The sequence below is a fragment of the Pygocentrus nattereri genome, chromosome 27, assembly GCF_015220715.1.
Source record: "Pygocentrus nattereri isolate fPygNat1 chromosome 27, fPygNat1.pri, whole genome shotgun sequence".
In the NCBI taxonomy this organism is placed as follows: Eukaryota; Metazoa; Chordata; class Actinopteri; order Characiformes; family Serrasalmidae; genus Pygocentrus; species Pygocentrus nattereri.
Genome location: NC_051237.1, coordinates 5,659,175 through 5,682,504, shown reverse-complemented (window position 1 = coordinate 5,682,504; position 23,330 = coordinate 5,659,175). Strand labels below are relative to the sequence as shown.

Here is a 23,330-nt window from a genome sequence, read left to right as displayed (position 1 = left end):
ACTCACTTGCCCGCTCCATTCCTCCTTTATTCTTGGTCTTTCAAATACCAGCTTTAAACACACACACACACACACACACACGCACAAACACACATGCCCAGAAAGGGCAGATAAAATATGAATTTACGTATTATGAAGGGTTACGCTGTTAACAGTGGCTGGTGCCTAATTTCTCTTATTACTAAACAGAGTATTTCACTGCATTTCAGATCAGCTCTGTCACATGTGCTTGTTTTAGGTTCTGCTATTTGACGTGTATGTATTATCTGTAGGATTTGATGTAGGTTGATTAGTTAAGTGTGAATTTTCAAGTGTGGTCAATTACAGGTAGTTGGGCCAAATAGGTTTGGGTTTGATATTAGGATTCATATAGGTCATGTACTGTAGGCATGTGGACCATATACAGTATCACATCATGTCCTCCTTACTCCATGTTTAACACACCATTTGAAAACAGCAGCTGTCATTTGCATACTGTTAGCATTTTATGACAAATTGACCAATAGAAATGGTCCAGAGTGGGTTCTAGCTTTAGAATGGCTTAGAACAGCTTTCTTACTGCTTTAGAAAATCATTCTTCTTAAGATTTTATCATTTTAAGGGTTTCATTTGGAGTTCCACAAGGTTCCATTTTAAGGCTGCTGCTTTTCTCATTGTACATGTTACATCTAGGAAATATGTCAGGAAACATTAGTTGTTATAATATTTGATTATACATTTACATTCCTTGTGGCATCTTTTACCTCATTGCATGTCATTCTCTTTATGTTACAACATGTGATCTTAAATTGGATATTATACTTCTACTGTGGGTCTTGTTACCTTTCAGTAATAGGTACACACTAGGTAACGGTACACACTTTTAACCTGTAAAAATCCGATCTTATCATGTATTAAGACTGAGCTATTCTTAGGCTATAGAAGTGTGTAATAAAACTTTGGGCCCACCTGAGGGCCCCGGCCATATAAGGTGTTAAGAAACATTTGAAAACACATTAAATGCTTTTACTCAAAAAAGTACACCAACTTTATATTTTCACTATATATACATTCCAGCAAAGAAAAAAAAATACTTCTCCTATAAACTTACTGTTTTGAAGGTATGAGTTTTGTTACAGCAAAAAGCATAATAAAGCTAGTTTATCACTAGGCAAGTTTTCTCCAGTTCAGTTACACACAAGGCTGTAGGGTTCATATCATCTCAGTCTCTACATTATCTTATGCCAAGTGCACACACACATAGAAGCACACACTTCTGGACCATTTAAGCTCTCTGACACCCACACAGTCTAACTCTGGCAAAAAGTAGAGCCTTCTTGAAGCAGTTGCTCTAAACACACACACGCCTCAGTACGAAGCTACGACGATCTCTCTTGATCCTCATGCTGTTTGATATCAAGCATTTCCAATCTCTCCTAGTGTGCATAGCAACTTTAACAAACTAGCAATGACACAAGATAAAAGTCATAAAAGATGTGTTTGAAAAAGTGAAATTCATGCAGTTTTAACCACAAGCTCTTGGAATCAAAGATAGTAATGTACTCTAATGTACTGCACATAGTTTAATGAGTGTGGACTCCTTTGGATAAATGTCAATCAGCTTGGCTCGGAGTATTTAATAGCATGTGTTTTTGATCTCAAAGCTGCCTTTTTGTTGTCTCATCAGCTGTTCTTTCTGCACACACTGAATCTTGCTCTGAAAGACCTTGTTTATCTGTGCCAGTGGAATGTAAATGAGAGTGTATCAGGTGCTGAGCTTTATAGTGTAGGTCATAGTCCACTTGTTGCTATTTATAGGATTAAATGTGACATGTTTCTGGAGAGAGCAGTGTGTCAGTGGTATGTGTGAGCTCCTCTCTGGCACTCTGCTGATGAGAGTGAAACAGAGATCCATGGGCATAAGCCATGACCCATATCTGCTGCCCATATTAGAGAAGCCTGGATCACTGCTCATAAATATCCACTTCAGAAGCCTATCTATAGAAATGGGGTAACAGTTCAAATTAGTTGATTATTAGCTTTAGGATCAGATTTCTGTTGAAACCTGAAAAGGCTGTGGATTTATAAACTTTATTTACTTTACTTTCCCAGCATAAAAAGTTTTTAAAATTTTGCTTCGAGTCAATTTGGTTATTGTCACAAGAAAAAAATTTGAAACATTTTACTGTGAGGGGGCACTATAATGATCTTGTAATGCTCTTATTAGATTTTATTAAACTGCTAGCTGCTAAATAACTGGGTGCCTACTATTATGTTATTAGGGACGTCTACATGACATCCTTTTTTGTGTCCAAGTCCATTTTTTCCCCAAAAAAATTATTTAATAAATAAAAGATGTATAAAACTATTCAACAATATCTATTTTATGTGAAACAATTTTCAATGTATCTTTATAAAACTCATTTTAGTTTCTTTTTGCCTCAAGAAGTTTAAAAAACGTCAGGTGGTACAACCGTCCAACTGTACATGTTGATTAAATAAACTATCAAAAAAGGTCATTTACTTACATACATTTCTAAATAAAGTAGTTTGGCATGACTTCATGTTCGAAAACTTTAAAATAAACACCATGTGGCAAAATAAGCTGTCTTTCTACTAAAACTAAACATTTTTTCATCTTGATCGAGTGGTAAGGCTGTTTGATTGAAATATTGGTGCATTTAGCAGCAATTATTCTGGACAGTAGTCCTAGCTATTGTTTACAACACAACCAGAAGTTTAACACTATTATGTTTACTTCTGCATTAACAAACAATGTCAAATCTGTTATGAAACGAAGCTAATATGTAAAACCTTTCTTCAACATGGAGTCTGGATTGTGCTCCTAGTCACCACCTAACCTGTCACACTGAGTTTCATCAGGCTGTCTTAGCGAAGCACTTGCTGGGATGTCTTCATATCAATAAATGATGTGAAGAAGATTATAATGTACAACACGCAAATAAAAGCCTACTTAATCCCATGCTCAGGAGCAGCCAGTTATTTGACAGTTTTTTGGCATAATAAGGCTTAATTAGTACATACTAATGAACACTTAAAAAGTCTCTTGAATTCTTGACATAACCAGAACTAATAAAATAACGCACACATAGAAGTAGGCTTATCTTCAGTTAGTGTTCAGGGCATGTTTCTAGCCGTAGGGTTATGAAATGTTACCGGTACATCACAGTTGGCCTCTACAAATTCCATTCATTATTTTAGGAAAATGTTATTTTTGCAAAATCTCAAATGAATTATGTCATAGAAAAACAAAGTTTGTTATCTAATATCTTGAGAAAATTAGCCTGTTTTCTCAGGAAAACAACATTTGATATCATGTGATAATGACACAAATACCAGGAGATCTTAAAAAAACAAATACAATTAGCTTGTTCTCAGGAAAAAATGAGGTCATTCAGCTACTGTCCTGCATTCACTCTAGACAGTTGCAGCGGGTTTACTGTGTCCACCTGTCTTTCCTGTCTTCTCCACTGCCGCTCTGTTGACTGTGTGGCCTGGTGGCTTCTATCTGTTGGCTCTGACCTCGTTTCTACTCGACTCATGTTTTCCAAGTGACCTTCAATAAAGGCTGGGCGCTGTCAGTGAGATTTTTGCCTGTGTGCCCGTTGCCATGCGTTGCTTTGACATGTCCACTCCTCCCTGCACACACAAACACACATATACACACATTTTTGCATCAGTGGAGCCTGCCAACACTCACAAACACACACTCCATCTGTCAGCACAGGAGTTGCATGGCTGTATGCTAGGCCTAGAGCTGCTCCTCAACTGTCTCCTCTCTCTCTCTCTCTCTCACTCTCTGTCTTTGTAAACACACACACAAAATAGATAGAGAATGCCCATGAGACACCACCGGGCCTCAATTTAGATCCTACTGCACCCATCCTTCCAGTCACTCTGGCACTTATATTTATGTCTTCCCATATAAAAAATAATCTCCATTTTAGAGCCTTTCTATTGGTTACTTCATCACTTGAGCTCAACAGCTGTCCTTTACATTAATTTCAAAACTTCATGATGAATAGACCGATGCTCCAGATATGCTCAAAGTACTATTTTGCAGATACATGTTTTTCATTTTTGTTTTTTGGTTGATGTTTTTTTGTTTTGTGTGTTTGTTTTTTTCTGTTTTTTTTTTTTTTTTTTTTTGGACAGCAATGATATTAAAAATATCATAATAATTTGGAAGATATTGACCACTAGTGCTGTCACTTTAATCAATTAAACTCAAACTTTTTTTCTTTTTTTAATCACCAAATGTACCTTCTTGGTGAATTGGCAATGATTAGCTGGCATGAAAATGCATATATGAAATTCTCCTACTGATCATTTTTAAAATTAGAAATATAGCTTGATCTTATGTGATGATTTTCCCTCTCCTATTGAAAAGTCTTTAAATGTTATTCAAAAAGTACCCTTAAAAAATGATTACTTGATTACTCATTGAAATAATTGGTAGGTTGCAGCAAGTATATAACCTCAGTATTTTCTAAGAACACTGCCGCTGTCCAACTTTTACACCTGCACACACACACACACACACACACACACACACACACACACACACACACACACACACACACACACACACACACTCACATTTATGTATTCAAGTAGGTCCCTAAAAATGGCTGGCTGGCTCTGGGAGATGTTGACACTGGAAGGTTGCATAATACAAACACACCTGCGGCCGCAGGGTGTCACGTCTGGACGTAATGCCAAAGAAACACACATGAGAACAGAAGCACACACCTTGGCCCACACAATCTGAGCTGAGAAAACACTTCTACAGTGATGGGTGCCAAAGAGTGGACATGACTGCTGAAAAGCATGTCTTCACAAATCAGAAGACGGTCACACTTAAATCCCCTGAGCACAGTGAGAGGAAACTTAGGGGGAAGTAAATGTGTGATGGGGGCAGAAGTTGAGGCTGGATTAAGACCAAGGCAAGCAGAGAACACATACAATTAAGGAAGTGAGAAAATCACTTTACACTATCAAAAATAAAGGTGCCACAAGGAGGTATCTGGAGTGATGCACTGGATGAACTACTTCTGGTTCCCAAAAGAACTCCAGAATGATGTAAAATTCTAGACCAATTGAAGGATACCATATGTTCAAGTTAAGCATCATTTAGAGGTCTATTTTTAACCCTCTACCACATGCATTATGATAGCAATTTCATATATCATATAATGATATACATCCATGTTCCCTGAAGTGGTGAGACCTGGCTTGTGACCGACTAAATACATTCCACTGTCATGCAATGTTGCTTTTAGGCAACAAACATATTTTTGCAAGTTCTCATAGCACATAAATTATACTGAATATTAAAAAAAGACCTTTAAAAATGTCCACTAAGAGTTAGTAAGACCATGTCCATGCTTTTTATTGACTTACTCACACTGTTCCCTTTATTGCTGATCCTGTCATTGTCATTAAATATGTATAATGTTAATGTAAAGTAAAGAAAAGGGGTTTGTTGCCATGAGGCAACATTCTGCAATAAAGGGTTAAAGAATGAAAGTCATAGCAAAGGGGAGAAGGACTTGTGTATATGCAAATATAAAAAATGTATTGGAGATTTCATTGCTGTCATAACAAAACCTCATGTCTTATAAAAGAGTATGTAGGTATAGAAAAGGAAAGGAAGGGAAAAGAACAACTATAACTTTAATATACATTAATGTACACAATTCTATTCCAAGTCATTTTGGATCATTTTCATTGGCCCATTTTACTCAAAAATGTAGACAATGTCAAGGGCAACTGGCAGTTTCAAATTGTGTTTATAAAAAAAAGTGTATAAAGTTTTGATACAGCAGCTTACAGCTTAATAGATTAGATTTTCAATAAACCTTACAACATTACAAATAAGCAATATTTTTTAACGTGCTACTGATAGGGAATAAACATGCCTGCTGAAGGTACTCTATGGAATAGGTGTGTCAGCTCTATCTATTAAGAGACATAGGCTTTGTTCACACAGTAGGTAAAAATGACCCAAATCCAACCTTTCCCTTCATACTTGACACAGATGTACACTGCTCAAAAAAATAAAGGGAACACTCAAATAACACATCCTAGATCTGAATGAATGAAATATTCTCATTGAATACTGTACAAAGTTGAATGTGCTGACAACAAAATCACACAAAAATCATCAATGGAAATCTAATTTATTAATCAATGGAGGCCTGTATTTGGAGCCACACACAAAATTAAAGGTCTGGGGAATGGGCGGGCCAGTCCATAGCTTCAATGCCTTCATCATGCAGGAACTGCTGACACACTCCAGCCACATGAGGTCTAGCATTGTCCTGCATTAGGAGGAACCCAGGGCCAACCACACCAGCATATGGTCTCACAAGGGGTCTGAGGATCTCATCTCAGTGCCTAATGGCATTCAGGCTACCTCTGGTGAGCACATGGAGAGCTGTGCGGCCTTCCAAAGTAATGCCACCCCACACCATTACTGACCCACTGCCAAACTGGTCATGCAGAAGGATGTTGCAGGCAGCAGATCGCTCTCCACAGTGTCTCCAGACTCTGTCACGTCTGTCATATGTGCTCAGTGTGAACCTGCTTTCATCTGTGAAGAGCACAGGGTGCCAGTGGTGACTTTGCCAATCCTGGTGTTCTCTGTCAAATGCCAAGCGTCCTGCACGGTGTTGGGCTGTGAGCACAACCCCCATCTGTGGACGTCGGGCCCTCATACCATCCTCATGGAGTCGGTTTCTAACTGTTTGTGCAGACACATGCACATTTGTGGCCTGCTGGAGGTCATTTTGCTGGGCTCTGGCAGTGCTCCTCCTATTCCTCCTTGCACAAAGGCGGAGGTAGCGGTCCTGCTGCTGGGTTGTTGCCCTCCTACGGCCTCCTCCACGTCTCCTGGTGTACTGGCCTGTCTCCTGGTAGCGCCTCCAGCCTCTGGACACTACTCTGACAGACACAGCAAACCTTCTTGCCACAGCTCGCATTGATGTGCCATCCTGGATGAGCTGCACTACCTGAGCCACTTGTGTGGGTTGTAGGGTCTGTTACCACGAGTGCTACCACAAGTGTGAAAGCACCACCAACATTCAAAAGTGACCAAAACATTAGCCAGAAAGCATCGGTACTGAGAAGTGGTCTGTGGTCCCACCTGCAGAACCACTCCTTTATTGAGCGTGTCTTGCTAATTGCCAATAATTTCCACCTGTTCTCTGTTCCATTTGCACAACAGCTGTGAAATTGATTGTCAGTCAGTGTTGCTTCCTAAGTGGACAGTTTGATTTCACAGAAGTTTGATTTACTTGGAGTTATATTGTGTTGTTTAAGTGTTCCCTTTATTTTTTTGAGCAGTGTATTATCTGTATGTCAGTGCAAACAGCAAAAAAGCACTGAATTTGACATTTTCAATTATGATTTGAGAAGCTTTCATATGGTGGTATTGAAACACTTATCCGATATGCAGCAATGCAACTCAGTCTGAACAGCCAGATTTTACACTCTACACACCAGATTCTCACCCTTTTTACAGCAAAGTTGAACACATTGTGGGTGATAGCTCCAGTGATGCTGGCAAAGATGAAACTGAACCCTCTGGGAGTGACTGGCGTTCATTGGCAGTTATGATTGTTTACCTCTGGATGAGCCACGTGAAGCAATGTGAAGCATTGTTCATTTGCGCATGTCGGTCAGTTTAGGAGCTGATCTGTTTAGTCTAATATCAAATATAGGTCACATTTAAAAGATATTGTGAACAGCCAAACAAAAAAAATAATAAAAATGAATCCTTGTCCATAAGCATTTAAACAGCTTGTGGTAGTCACTGTTTATTAATTAGTTTCTAATTTTACTGTGTAAGCTAGCAAGATGGGGGATCCCAAAAAATTCTGCTTACAGCCCCCAAAAGGCTAGAGTCAGCCCTGAACAGAGTTCAAAAGCATCTCCATGACACTCTTCAATGAATTAAAAAGCCATTATTATAACACGTCTATGGACCTAACCTTTCAATGTGTTTCAGTGTTAGCCTTCATCAGGCAGAGAAGAGTACATGCAATTTCATGCATATGCATACACAGCTTTCTCTTTCTTTCTGTCTCTTTTACTCCCCCCTTTCTCTGTGCATAACCGTATCCACACATGAACACATACACAAACCATCCAGATAAAATATAGAATCCCCTGTGTATGTGTTGTGAGAAAGAGAAAGAATAGTCAGGATAGCGCTGCGGCTCGTCTCCTCCTCAGTCTGATTGTCTTCCTGTCTCCACTCCGCTCTCCTTCCTTCCATTCAGCAAGCTTCTTTCTTCCTCACGTACCAGGTTATTGTGTCCTGACAGCAGCTAAATCGCTCAGATTCCTCTAACGCACATGTACACATTCACTACTGCAGCGTGCGGCTGTTGTCTGCTTAGGCCTCTTGTGAGCTGATCCTATGTAGTTGTTGTTATGGTGGAAAGTCCCTGCAGACCCCCCACCAGCACATAAGCTTATTTAATTTACTCTGGTTCTCCAACTTTTACACTTATGTATAGTGAGAGCTTTGATCATGTGGTTGACTGAGTGACTGACTGATAGGTAGCATTAAAGATGATTAGATGGATGTGAGATCATTAATCAAAGCTGAAGACACACACTGCTGTTGCAAAGTTTGTGATCATTTATGTTGATTTTTGCTATTAATTTTATTCAATAATGCTAACAATAACAGTAATAATTCCAGTTTTTGAGAATAAGAAAATTTCACAACAGTCCTCTGTTGATAGAAATCAACTTACATTTCTTGTTGAGTAATCTGTCTGGAGACTTGATCAACACCTTTCTCTTATCAAGCATTTTGAAGAGTAATTTCATTTTAACTTCATTCTTAACAGCTTTCTCAGTTACTATAGCATCATACACAGCTCTGATAGTAAATCAGGACTTTGCAGAGTACCAGTATCATATTAGAATCATTTCATATGTGTACCGTCATATGCAAAAGTTAGGGCAATACTGATCAAACTACACTTCTTCTTTATAAGTGAAAATACGTTTGTTATGGCACATTTTGTATTTTTATGAATGAAGTTTACAAACATCATATTAACACTAATGTTAACATTAAATAGAAACTGGTCATTAAAATAAGGGGGTGTTCAAACTTTTACATACAAACATATACAACAAAACAGTGAGTTTTCTACATGCACTCAATAATCCAATCACAATCAGATTTCTGCAGTTATCTGATTATTTAAATGATGTAAACAGCATATTCTGATTTCTTAGATGGGAATAAAGTCTAGAAATACAGTTAAGAAATCTGATAAAGAGAGCTGGATTGTAGCTCAGTAATCGCATTTAAAGATTTAAATATTCTTCATCTTCTAGATGATGTATGTTCATATTTTCTGGTAAAGTGGCAAGGTGTTTTTATTTTTATTTTTAAAAAGCCACGGTATGAATTTGAGTTTTGCATTACATTTACGTCATGTCTTCTTCGGTGAGTTTATTGGCTGGTTGCAAAGCAGAAACCTGATTTCTGTCTGACTCATGTAGACCCAGACCTCTGTTTACTCAGGTGCAAGAAATGCGTTAATCAGATTACTGACAACATCTGATTTTCTGGAGTTATCGGATTATTAAGTGCATGTAAACGCACACAGTGATTCTAAACGCATCTCACAGTCTCTCAGAATCATTACACAGTTCTTAACCTTATTACTTATTACTACTATTCATTATTTAGTAACTTTAATGAATGTAGTATGTACGTTATGTAGTTGTGGGAGTGGGGAAATTAAGTGTGGACCCACATACAAACTTAGAGTTTAAGGGATTAAACATAATTCATCTGTATCAACGATGCTGATATCTCAGATTAGGAGCAGGCAGCAGCACAGTGTTGTGTGCATGTTGTTAGACCTGTATTTACCCTACATCTCACCTCTGACTGCTCCAGAAACATAAAAAGTGAAGCATTGCCAGGCAGGTGAGGCAGAGAAGCACGGGCTGTAGTTTCAGAGAGATTGATTTCGTCAACTGAGCCAGGCTTAATTTCATCTCCCTGCCATCTTCCCTCTTGCCCTTCATTGCAGAATTCAGTAATGGCCTCCTCCATGTCAAGGGTAACATGTCATCATCAAAGTATGTGGTGACAAAACCGCATTGTTGTTGTCAGTCCAAATAACCCAGAAATCCGGCTAATGAGGTTGGGGAGGTTTTTGGCTGGGGTTCAATCTACCACCCAGAGCGCAGACTTTCCAGCACACATCAAAAAGTGTTCCCCAGTCTGTCTCATTCTGTGAGTAAAGGAAAGCTGAAATGCACCAACTTTTATTTGATCTATAAATGGATGACACAGTTACTAGTGTTTTAATTAGGTTTTGCATTTTATTATTTTTTTCTTGCACTTCCTCTATCTTGAACACTGGGTTGTTAGGATTAGTGATTGGATAGGTTTACCTTTCTTCATAGTGGTCTGGAGATGATATAGGAACTGGGGTCATAAAGTCCAATATAGCCATTTTATTTTCAATCCAAAATAGCCAGTGAACCTTCACATGTCTTTGGAGATTTTATTTGTAAGTCTGACGATGGTAAAATAGTGGTAAATCTGAAAATATGTTTTCTTTGGACACCAGTTTGCCTTAGAATGCCCTGATAAAGATAAAGCATCTAAGGCTAAAAGCTTATCTCAAAACTATCTCAAATTAATCTCTCAGGCACTAGGGATTTATCACATTTATAAATATTTTCTGTAAAATCTTTCTGTGAGAGAGCTTTTAAATGCATGGAACACATGGACCCAACAAGACCTTTCCCACAAAAGACTGGGCCCAAAAAGTCAATAAATTTAAATCTGAGATACACTGCATGCATGACCCCATTGGTTATAGTAAAATCATTGTATCACTTCCTAGAGGGTTCTTTGTGCTGCCATGTTTTCACTTTATAAATGATGTACAACAATATCCACAAGGCTTCTTCTCTTGTTGGATTTTTTCAGAATGAACATGTAAGTAAGTGATCAGTAAGTACTTATTACAGATTTGTTTAACCAGAGTAATGATTATAAGTGACTGTCATGGCTTATATTACTATGCATTTTCATCTTAAACAGTAGAAAATTGAATAAAAAATCTTTTTTTTTTCACTTTCTTAGCTCAAAGTCTTTAGATATCAAAATAAATGCAATAACAGCATTTAGAAATGTATTACTAACAGGAAAGGTTTAAATGAAATCCCACTTTGTAAAAATAGTCATTTTTTGTGTTAAAATAATTAAACACTTCAAATATCTAGCTCTCATCACCACAACGGTGAACAATTCCGACTAAGGGTCTCTAGCATGGAGCATTTCACAATAAACCACTCTGAAAGTTTACATTTGAAACTGTTTACATTTTAATGATATAATTATGCAGAAAAGTTGAAAAATTGGTGGAATTCTAAATGTATGGCTGTAATCATTAGGGAAGCGATGGAATCAGTTCAGTATATGTTGGTTTTGCTCTGTATGTTTAGGTATGTATATGTGCATCTGTATGCATTTCATATATGCATGTGGTTTGTCCCACTTTGAGCTGAAGGTGCTGTTATGCCCAGAGCGCGTTTCAGATGTCTGCTGCATGTCAGTGTGTTTACCTCATGTTAGCTACATACTGTAGAGGCGGAGCAGAGAGCATAAAAAGAAACTGTGGAGCACGCAGTGGATGATGGTGTGGAATGTAGTTCTTTATATGGAAGCAATAAAGGAAAAAAAAGACTCCTGCTATTCAGACCCTACTACAAACCAAAACAAGCCTTCTCTGTCCACTAATTACCAGCTACAACACATTCCTCCGGACAAACAGTGACAAAGCAGCTGGAGCAGCAGTGCAAATAATTAAGGATGAGCGAGATGATGGAGTATTGTTCCTTAAAAAGCCCTTCAGAGCAGTGCAGGCTCAGACAGAACGGGGGTGATGTATTCATCTAAAGATTAACGAGCTGCTGATTTGGAGCGGGCCGGAACAGGAACTCACAGCAGCAGCAGCGGCACTGCCATTAATAGCCAGCAGGTGAAGGCTTCCTTTTTTATAAGGGATATTTATGGAGGGGAGTGTCTGAGACTCCAGTTCCAGTCTTTACTATATCCTGCCTCTATCCTAATATGTGTATATAAGTATCTCACCCTTTAAAGCAATAAGTGGCTGTGTGTGTGATTTCTCCTTGCTGTTCTTGCATTTATTTTGATAAGTACATGAGCTACATGATCTAAGAAGGCTGATAAGTAAGCAAACACAGCATTGATGTTGGATTAAATTTACCAAAATGATAAATTTCATTCAAATATGCATATAAATTGACTCTGAATGTCCTCAATCAGAAATACATGGTGATTTTGCCATCTGGAAAACAATCAATAACACAAGCAAATCAAACTAGTTAGTGAACTACTACCATTAGCTAACAGAACTGTTTATCTCTTGCAAGAAATAATGTATTTTTAAAAATAAAAAGTAAAAGTAATAATTTATTTGTACTGCATGTAATGGGTTCTCTGCACACGCAAAACAAATCTACGTATTTAATTGGAGTTTTTTTGGGGGCACTTATGTAACATCCATGGGCTAACCAGAGTCTTCTTGTGTGTAAGATGGTGTTGATGGGCGCACCTTTGCCCCCTACGTGTCCAATCACATTTCACTCATAATCTCTTATGGTTGTCCTCAGACATTCTAGTTGCGAGACTAGTGACACTAGCACAACAAAAGCTCTAATTCCACATGCTAAACAATTTTTACCGTGACACTTTATTTTGAGTGGTCCTTTTTAGATGAAACAAACACTCAATGGACTCTCAGTAACGTGTCAAAAACATGTGAAGTTTAAGATTAGGTTCTGGGTTGAGGTTAAGGTCAGGGTTAGGATTAGGGCCAGTGTTAGGCTTAGGGTTTGGGTAAGGCTGGGTAAGGTTAGGTTTTGTGTAATGGAAATTACATATTAACAACACATCTTCCTAATGTAAGTAATGTGTCAACAAAACAACTTTAAGATGTTTACATCTATGTATTCAGATTATTCACTACTGCTGCCACTGATATGTTGTTGATGTTACTGATAATCTGTTAAGAGTTTATTAATCATCTGCAAAGGACCACTCAGAATAATTTTTACCCATTTTACTAAGCCAGATGTGGAAATGCATGTGGTACCTATTCCATAGGATTTCTATGAGTTGAAGGAGACTTTGCCAAAGTCTCTAAATGTATCACTAATGATAGATTATATAAGAAAATGTTATGTTTACAATAATTTAGGCTGTAAATGCTATTTATACCATAGTGTTGGTACTGATGTGCACATTTCTTTGAATCATTTCAAAGATTTTTTCTGATTATTTTAATTATAACAGCTGAACTACCTTCATTGACTCAGTGAAGTTCAATATATCCAGTCAGTACTTATTCCCCACACATTAAATGTTCTGAATACAAAACCCACTAAAAAATAGCAATATGGATGTTCAAGGCTCCTAAGGCCTTAACAGACCAGAATCACTAACGTGAACTTTAACGATCAGATATTATGGGCAGATATCTGATCTGTAGGGAGACCTGTCAATCATTGCAGGTGGTAGACTTCTCATTTTAAACATGTCTAGCAGTTGGGAGACGACTGCTGACCGCCTTGTAAAATATTTATTATATTTATCCTGCTATTGATCATTTCAAACTTATCTCTGGACTGAAAGATGAACTGGGAGACTTAAAAAAGAAGATGGAACATGCCAAGTCTTTCTATTTTTTATCTGATGAGTAGATGGAAGAATATGTTTTTCTTTAGTTTTCTTGAAGAAAGGCTAATAGCACTCTACTGTAAACCATTAAAACAACAGTTAAAGACACTGAAACTCACTCTATTGTGACTGAAACCTTTCAGAAGTTGTATATGTTTGTTACTCGGACTGTTCACTGCAGACACTGTATAAACTCAGTACTTATTCCATCTTGTCTGTGAATCAGGTTTAAAAAAGAAGGTTAAAAGTTTCAGATTTGTTGGATAGGTTTGTGCTGCCCTCAGCTGTGTTGTTTAGAGAGTCTGATAACTCTGAGTGAAATAACAGAGTACGGGAACACAGGAGGCCATCACAAGGTCAACAGGAAGCACCAAAGCCTCTGCGCTAGTAAATTTTAGCCGATTCCAGACTGAAACAATCTTGTGGCGTCAGAGAGATTCCTCTCTTCTTCCCAAAGATACACCAAAGATGTTTACCATTCTAAGAGTGAAAGAAATCTGACTTACGTTGTTTATTTAGTTCAGTTCAACACAATTTCACAAGTTTGGGAGATGTGATGAAGATTGTGCATGAATAGCCAATATGTGAATGTATAGATAGATAGATGATGGGTGAAAACTGGGGGACGCAATTCACACTTCTCCACAGAGACAGCCGTGCTGACATAAAATGATCTTAATGCAAAAAATGGTGTCTCACTGAAAACTGACAAAAATTGCATTTAAAGAAAATAAATGACTTTAGCTCCTGATTTTAATCTCTTTCATTGTACATTTCATTGAAATACATTCCATCAAATTATTGAAGAAAAAAATTGCACAGTTCAACTGAATGACCTCCATTTTATCTACTGTGAAAAGAAGTGATGAAGAGGTCATGAAAGTTTTTGCATTAGATTTTATAAAGAGATTGTATTGTATATGTACGTAATTTCAGGACATTTCTATTAATCCATTTGTCATGAAATGTTCGCACAGTGTAAAGTGCAGTTGGTGTTTTTAAATGATGTAAAATTTAACTGGTAGAACGATGTTACAATGTTTTCTTGTGGCAGTACTGATCTCTGCATGTATTATACACTAATCAGTCATCAGTGTTGCTTGGTCACCATAGCCCTCCCTCTATCCCACACCCAATCTGTGCCTATTTACAGCCTGTAGCTGAGCCCCTGTAAATTAGAATGTGTGTGTGTGTGTGTGTGTGTGTGTGTGTGTGTGTGTGTGTGTGTGTGTGTGAGTATGAGATATATATATATATATATATATATATATATATATATATATATAGAGAGAGAGAGAGAGAGAGAGAGAGATCTGAATAATGCAATGCAGATATTTTGAGTATGAAGTTAATTAAAGCTGAATTTCTACCAGGGCGGAGCAGACAGGAACAGATGCAGACCCAAAACACACAGGCGTTACCTTGTGACAGAGAGAGAGGAAATGCATCTAAACTCTTTATTAGGTCACATTTTATCCCCAAGCTTGAATAAACACATATGCGCACACACACACACACACACACACACACACACACACACACACACACACACACACACATACACACACACATACACTCTCACACACACGCACGAATGCAATGTGAAGGCTATGAAGAGTGAAATGGTTACGCAGTGTAAATATAATTATAATTTTGTGTCTGTGAACACTTGTTGATGTGGGATTTTGGCAGTAATTATTTTAGGCTGAGCATACATTCTTAGGATGGCTTTAAAGGGGGATTTACCCCCACAGAGTTTTGGCTCATTGGAGTACGATGTGGTTCCGTGTAGAGCTGCAGGGTGCCAGAGAAATGACTCTGTTTTGGGTTTAGGCAGAGTATGTTCCTCTGCTAAGTCCATGCAGCTGCTAATCTTTACTCAAAAGCTGTAAAGCACATGTTTCTGGAAGGTGTCAACACACACAAAGCCCCAGATGACTCTGTTAGCAAGAGATATCAAATAAAAGGGGAACTCCAACTTAAATTTCACTTTTGGTATATTCCCATCCAAATGGGGGCAATTAATGTGACCGTTCTTTTCTGTGTGTGTAACGCAGACCTCTGCTCTATGACTTTAGCTCCTGAAAAGGAAAGCTATCAAAACTAGAGTGATACAGCTTTTACCTGCCTCTGCACCAGCAACATTCTAAACTTTAGTATAGAGCAATATGACACTTAAGTAAGAAAACTTTTTCCTGACATGTCATGTTATGTTTAACCCTCATATGTCCCCAAAGATGTATATATTTTATTATTATATATATTATATATATTAATTATGTAATTAATTACATTCCAATAATCATATAACGACAAACATAACTCTTGACTTTAATATTTAATGTTCCTATGTGACATATCTCCCCGTGACCCTGAGGGAGAAGCGGCTTAGAAAATGGATGGATGGATGGATGGATGGATGGATGGATGGATGGATGGATGGATGGATGGGACATATCTAGACAGTAGCTACCTTAAAGGCACATATGTAGGATATAGATAGATAGATAGATAGATAGATAGATAGATAGATAGATAGATAGATAGATAGATAGATAGATAGATAGATAGATAGATCCCAAAGGAAATTTAGGAAATATATGTCAAAAATGATACAATTGTGAAATCACCATTGTAGAAATGTACTGCTCTGTAATGTGTTTAGTGTTGCGTTACAAGTAATTATACTCAGTATTGTGTGTGCCTGCACTATGATTGTATTTAGAACATTCTTCCGTCTATTCTTGTTTATCCCTGCATGGTCATGTCTTTCTCACCCGTCACTTGTCATGTATAGGCTGAGCCTAATCTTGGCATCAGTCCTGCTATAAAACTGCATCTGTCTTATGGGCTGGCTAGGTGTCTGGTACCTGCACGCAAACTAATAAACTTCACTTCTCCAGACGTACAGCTGGTCTCCTGGTTAAGTTAGGGATTTCGATTCTTCAAGTGGTGCCGTGACCTGGATTGGACATCTCATCTCTATGCCATAGGTGAGTGCCCATTTCAAAGCAAACCCTGAAACCAGTAGGTTATCCACCTCTCATTGACGGAATGGAGAGGACTGCAGTAGTGCGTTTAGGCCTGTATTGTGGTACCTGTATGGCAGGTAAGAAAGCTACCACACAGAGGGGTGGTAGGGTGGCACCTAATTGGTCTGATGATGTTTTCATTGTCAGAGTGGATGAATAGTTACATAAACATATAGACTCATCCAGTTTGGACGAATACTATCAAAAGAAAGTACCTGTTCATTCAGATAAAATATGGCCCCTAGATGCGAAGCTAAATATGTCATTCTGGCAAACAAGAAGAGAGCAAACTTGCAGAGCATGTCTTAATGCTGATTCCAAGGCAAAATAGGCCTGTAGAAGTATAAGTGTAAGGAAAAGTTTTGCACTTTAAAGTAAGTCTAGAACAACCTTGTCTGATACAGTGACTGGGAAAGCTCAGGGTTGAGTTTCAGATACAACTGAAATTGTGTTTAAAAGCCCAGAGCGCTGATCTTATGCCTGAATGGGTCCAAATCTCTTGCAGATTGTGACTAACTAAAGGTTGAACATGTCAGCCTGACTGAGTTTTCCTTGTCTGAATCTCAAGCAGTATAAAATTAATAATGCAGAATTATCAGGTATTCAACACGTTGTGGAGGCTTTGGTTAGACAGGTAACGTCACCTATATGTGGACGCTCTTTGGATAGCTTCCTAAAATGCAGTGGAACATGAACATGACTTGCTAGGTTTGTTAGAATACCTACATTCATTAGGACACAAGCAGTATAAGAAAAAAAGCTTAATCAATCCTATGTTCACTATTTAGAACAGCTGGTTTTACGGGCTCAGGAGTCCATTTTACCTGACTGTTGTGCCACAGTATGTGTTATTTTATGACCTGATACATTAGCACAGCTGCAATCTTTTGTGGGTTTGTGCAGTTACTGACAAACTTGAATTGAGGTTTATGTGAAAAGTTGTTTAACCAATATACAATCTAACTAAAACAGAAAATCAGAGTTTCAGCTAACTGTTAATCAGTTGAAGCTTTCATTCTCTTCATTTCATCTCTCTTAAATCTGCGTTATGCAGTGTCCTAGGTCTAGCGAATATGGAACTACTATTCACACTGTATGTTTCAGCATCACTAGGGTTTGTGTCTAGCTGTTTAACTTAAACTCATAGTGACAAAGAGAGGTCTATGTTTTATTACTCTGCTAAAATCGACATGATAATGCTTGGAATGTTACCTGCCTGAGAGCAACCCAGACAAACTATTCATCTGGTTTTAGCTGTTGTTCCTATTTTATGGATCATGTTCTCACTGAAATGTCCACACTGAGTTTTCTCTTTGCTCTTACAGTACAAGATTGTATCAGTGACAGCACAAATGTGGGTTAACAGGCTTGCTGATTTTAAGTGGCCCTAATTTAGTTATCAAAAAGGGTACCTGTAAATGGGGCGGCACGGTGGCGTGGTGGGTAGCGCTGTCGCCTCACAGCGAGGAGGGCCTGGGTTCGTCAGGTCAATTGGACATGCTAAATTGCCCCTAGGTGTGAGTGTGTGAGTGGCTGTTTGTGTCTGTCTGTCTGCCCTGCGATGGACTGGCGACCTGTCCAGGGTGTATCCTGCCTTCCGCCTGAAGACTGCTGGGATAGGCTCCAGCATCCCCCCGCGACCCTGACGGAGAAACGGCTTAGAAAATGGATGGATGGATGGATGGATGGATGGATGGATGGATGGATGGATGGATGGGTACCTGTAAATGTTATTTGCAGTCATTTGATGCAATGGGAATATAATTCAGCTGATCATGACTGTGAAAGACTGGTTTCTAGTTTTGCGCAAAGTATGTATGCAAAACGCCTTTGCCAAAAGCTAATGTTGGGGTAAACACTGATGGTCCAGTATGACGACAGATGACACACAGGGTGGGCTGTCACAAAGTATGTAGAATTAGCTATGGGTAGACTGCCGGATCACCCGTGTGCTTACTAAAAATATTTTAAAAGCTGATGTCTTGTCATGGCAAATGCCACGATTATGGCTTGTTATGAAAGCTGCAGACATAGTTCTACTGCAATACTGTCAGACTTTATCTGAAGCTGTTGCTCAGAGATAGGTGTTGGCTGCATAAGAACTTAGAAAGGAGAGGGGTCACCCTATTGTCTTAGGACAAAAGGTTAAGGTGCATAAGACTCAGCCGTTAGGGCTAGAATGAGGAGGTCCATATCAAGTCATCCTTACCACATTCTCTGCTCTAAAATGACAAGGAAAAATGGATACAATGGGTACCACCATCAGATAGTGATGGCTAGCACAAGGACAGAATGGGTGACTCTGGTTGAGAGATGCTCTGAGGAGGAACTGTGATGTCTAGATCATGGGGGTCAACCTCAAAGTGAAGATTTTCCTAATCCCCTTTGCGGCTAGAACTCCCATCAGAGGCCAGGACCCATGTTAGGTAGGGAAAGAATGTATCCATTACAAGTGCTGAACCAAACCTTTACACAAGGGCATATGACATGGTTTGTGTAATAAGAACACGATACTGCTGCTGTGTCTATGTGTTTTGTTTTTAGAACATGCCAGAGCAGACCTGCGACAGGAACAAAGAAACAGGACATTAGACGGGTTCCTGATTGGTGGTCAAAGAACTGACATCAAATCCATTCTGTGAGCAGAAAATCATACCTTAGGAGGTGATGGTTGTTTGTTTGTCATGCCTTGTATCACTGCTTTCATGTGATCCCAATGTCTAATATTTCTGCAGAAGCTTCACGTACAGATCATTCCACTTCTGAAACCATGAGAACAACAGCAAATGATGGTAGATGGTATAAGTGACAATAACTGGTCATTGCCTATTGTTAGATGTCTGATGTCAAATAGAGCCATCTGTTGTAATTCAAATGCTGATAGCTTCTGGAATGTTGGCTGGCAGTACACGAGTTGGCAATACTAATTACAACTTTATAGTTCATAGCTATAAAAATAGTAGCTATTGTTATTTATTCTTGCCTCAAATGACTTTAAGTATTTTATGACTAAACTACACAAACGTAGATGTTCCTAATGAACATGGAAACACTTTATATCCCCATTTGCCTGTGCATGAACTGAAGGGAAAGAGATTCGTCTTTAGGAGGAAATACTGGCCACATTTCTCTGTAAGAGGAAAGGATAGGTTGATTATACTGTGAGAGCATACATTTTAGAGTATTTTCTAAGGGGGGAATGTAGAAATGTACTGCTCTGTAATGTGTTTAGCGTTGTGTTATACGTTATTATATTCTGTATTGTGTGTGACTGTATTTAGAACATTCTTCCGTCTATTCTTGTTTATCCCTGCATGGTCATGTCTTTCTCACCTGTCACTTGTCATGTATAGGCTGAGCCTAATCTTGACATCAGTCCTGCTATAAAACTGCATCAGCCCAGTGTCTTACGGGCTGGCTAGGTGTCTGGTACCTGTGCGCAAATGAATAAACTAAGTAGAAAGTTAGGGTTTGGATTCTTCACCATAGATCATGTTTTTTCCTTATCCTTTATTCTCAGACTTGCTCTTCATACAGCACTGCTCATAAATGGTTATGCCAAAGCCCATGGCGTGAAGCAGAGATGCAAGGTAAACAGCTGCATGTGCCAAAACTTAGTTTGTCTAATGAACCTCAGCGGAGGAATCCACAAAGCTCATTATTCCATCTGCATATCCAGCAGCAAAGCTCATGACAATGAAAATGTTGTCAAAAATGCTGAGAAGAAAACCTGAATACAAACTCTGGAATACCAATGAGGATTTTACTGCATGGCGAATATTGGTGGGGCACTAGGAAGAGCTTTTTTTATCCCTGAGACTCAAATTTGAATCACAAGAGACCAGGAATTACAAGAGTTTGATGTTGTTTCTACAAGTTCAGGTGGGATAATAGGTCCCTAGCAATGTTTACTAGCTGTGGCAGCTTCTTTATAACAAAAGATTTGAGTGCTGCAGAGGAACTTAATGTTGACCTTTACTCCTCCAGATTTTCAGCTATGATGTAGAAGAGACTATAAGAAATATGTCATAATTTTTCAACCTCGGTCTGAAGTACATGGTTGTTGCCATAGATAATTTTGATATAGTTCATAGAAAAGAAAGAAACATGTTGATTCAAAACACACTTGAAATGGAGGCCACTGGGATGCTGCTAAATACCGTCAATAAAAATGCATGCAAAACACATACTTTCATGATATCATCAGTTCAAGGTATTTATATATTAATTTGTGTCATTAATTCAAACACAGATGGGACTAGTGTTCCACTGGCAAGTAATATCAATAATAGTTATTTTAGCAATAGTGGTGGAGTGGAATGGAGCTCTTACAGACTCCTGCCTGATCATTGACCTGTGTTGCTTGTCAAATTTATTCTATAGTCACACATTTCAAATGCTTCTGGAATTCAGCAACTGCCCAGTTATTTCTGCCCAGTTACTTCTATTGTGAGTCAGGCAACATGTTACGTGTTCTTTTCTAAGTCTGCTTCAAAACTGTTTATGATATACAACAGTAGCACGCAGCTGTAGAAGATAGAGTTGAAAAAGTGTTTCTTCACACTCATGATGACTTTGGGAGGCTGTAATAAAGGCTATCATATGAAATAATAGGGGCAGGAGAAGGGAAAAGAGGGCAGTTCTTTCCATATGTCCAGTCCAGCTGGAGCACAATAACCTTGATGAACCTTGACACTCCATGAAGTGGGATGAGGTAGTTCTTCTCCACCCCTCTACTGATATTAACTCTGAGCAGTCAATCAATCAGCCCATGCCAGACAATCCCAGCCTGAACTCACGTCACAGCCTGGGAGAATATTTAATCTGAGAGTTTACGCACCTCATGTTTACTACAGGCTAAACTCAGGCTGTATAAACATCGTCAGTTACACAATCAGTGTTTGTGACTTGCCCTGGTCATTTTAGCTTGGACACGTGGACTGTGAATGAGTCACTAGGTTAAAGTTAGAACTCATAATAGTTAGATTTACACATACAGTCCTGCGCAAAAGTTAAAGATGACCCTTCATTTATTTAACCCATTAAATGGCCAGGGCCCACCAACAGCCTCAAAGTTTATACATTTCTGTAGCCTTAGAATAGCTCAACCAGTTTGCATTGAGGTCGCTGTTACTGAATACTAAGCCAGTAGGTAATAACCATGGGGTTTTAAGCAGTTAATTTAGTCAATATGGTCATTACATTACATTATGGTCATCCACATTATTCATGCTTTCAGAAAAAACTGCAATATATCCATTTGCATTTTGAATATAATGAGTTTTTGAAAAAATAACACCTGATGTAAAATACAAACATTTCGCTGGTGTCAGAAGAAAACCTCATATCTCCATTTTTGTCGTTTTTCAGTTTTTGACATAATTTGAAAAACGCCTGCTGCCTTTTATATTATGTACAAATTTCATGATGAATGGACTAAAACAATTGACCCTAAATTACTTAAAATTAAAAAATGTCTGGTTCCATTGACTTACACTAACACTAAAGTAGGTTTTTTCCTTCTCCTATAAAGTTACCATTTTGGAGATACAAGGTTTTTCTTCTGACAACAGTGATATCTTTCTGTAATAAATGTATAAATTATAACACTGATAACATTGAACATAAAATTGATAATAATATTATCAAATATGATATAAAAATATTGATCATTTATTATGTCATCCTTTTAAGGAGACTTGCTTTCAGTTGTTCAAAGACACCTGCAGGGATATTTTTTCACACCTCCAAAGTTCAGTCTTAGAAGTTGGTTCCATTTTCTTTTTCTCATAATCCAAGTAATCCCAAACACATTCAATGATGTGGAGGTGTGAACTCTGAGGTGGTCAGGCTGTCGTTCTGAAAACACCAGCATCTTATTTGTTTGATTTCCAAACAATTTTTTTGCCTTTCATTTTCTCAGTAGCAGCTTCTTGACATGTCCTTTCAGACCCCCAGTGTTGAATTGTCTTCTCACAGTGGAAGAATGGACAGAAACACCCATGAATTGTTTTAGATCGGAAGCAAGAACTGAAGAAAGCTTTAAGTGCTGTTTATCTGATGGTGACAGTTTGGGTGGTCTTCCAGTTCTTGCATGGTTGTTAAGAGTCCCATTATCTTTGTATCTGTTAATCATTTATAACCTCCTTATTTTCTTTTATTCCTTTCATTATGCAAGTGAATTATCTCTTCAGAAATGTCTCCTGAAAAATTAATAACTTAATGTACATAATGGCTGTTTTGTTCTAGCAAAAAAAAAATTGAAGGTCTCTGACATTTGCACAGTTTGCACAATTAAATCATTTTTCTGCTTGAATTAATTCTAAAGTGTGTTTATGTAATGCAATGTACAGAATGTAAGTTTTAGTTCAGCATCTGATCCTGTCACTGTCCAGGGATCTTTCCATGGACATGTTGTCACGCTACACAAACAGAGCCTCATTCCCACAGGTATTGGGTATGTCTAGAGTGCTGGCCCTGCTCTCCCAAGAGCTCTCACTGCCAAGCCTGTGTTTTTCAGTGTTTCAGCTCTCTGTTACATA

At 38.3% G+C, this 23,330-nt stretch overlaps 1 long non-coding RNA gene across 1 annotated transcript in view; it reads right to left on the bottom strand.

Annotated features, from left to right (window-relative positions):
- Positions 1-3,416: 3,416 nt before the first annotated feature.
- Positions 3,417-23,330, bottom strand: part of LOC119262564 — a 31,662-nt gene continuing 11,748 nt past the window's right edge. The window contains exons 2-3 of the long non-coding RNA XR_005129753.1: positions 19,445-19,550; positions 3,417-3,639 (exon numbers count right to left, since the gene is read on the bottom strand). This is a non-coding gene — a long non-coding RNA (uncharacterized LOC119262564). The remainder of the gene's footprint in view (positions 3,640-19,444; positions 19,551-23,330) is intronic.